The following is a 722-nucleotide window of genomic DNA, read 5'->3' on the forward strand; positions in this document are numbered from 1 at the left end:
AGCATTCGAATGTAACACTATAACCTTGTTAAAAAAAAGGTCTGAGCAAATTGTGTCACTCACTTTTAATATTTGAAATTAAATACCCAAAAAAGCATATAAAAAAAAAACTGACATTCCATTTTTTTTTTTTTTATTGATGATTAATGCTCTCACCTATATTCCTTACAGCGTACACTCACTAAAAGATGAATATTCTAAAGTAATGATAATCATAATAAAAACAGATAAATTAAATAAATGCAGAAATATGTAAATATATGATATAATAACCCTTTGCTTATATTTCATTTTCCCTTTCTAACACTTTCAGTCATGAAATGTTTGTGTAACATATATAATTATATTTCATATAATTTTCATAAAACATCAATTGATAAGGGTGCTACTTTCATGTCCTTCAGTTAGTTTCAATCCTAATTAAGCCTAAATTGGTATTGATTCATTAATATCATGAAAAAGGAAGGGAAAAATAATGGTAGACTACTATATCACATGTCACTGCTTGGTAATTATCTTTTTTAAAGTATGTATAATTTTGAGAGGATAAACCTTTTGGTAAGAAAATAGCTGATATTCTCGCTCCAAGACAAAAGGTGAGGGAAAACTTGACATGATCCTGATGGCGCCAACTTATGTCTACATTGCAGAGCTTGGTTATGTATATTACATATGTTACAGATGCTTTATGAAGAAACGAGGGAGAACAGTAAACGTGTGGA

The 722-nt window shown here is 28.8% G+C and overlaps 1 protein-coding gene across 1 annotated transcript in view; it reads left to right on the forward strand.

The window, feature by feature from the left end:
- Positions 1-722, forward strand: part of LOC119589070 (ubiquitin-conjugating enzyme E2 G1-like) — a gene marked incomplete in the record, with an annotated part of 59,651 nt that overhangs the window by 55,407 nt on the left and 3,522 nt on the right.

This window comes from Penaeus monodon, chromosome 25, assembly GCF_015228065.2.
Source record: "Penaeus monodon isolate SGIC_2016 chromosome 25, NSTDA_Pmon_1, whole genome shotgun sequence".
NCBI classification, from domain to species: domain Eukaryota; kingdom Metazoa; phylum Arthropoda; class Malacostraca; order Decapoda; family Penaeidae; genus Penaeus; species Penaeus monodon.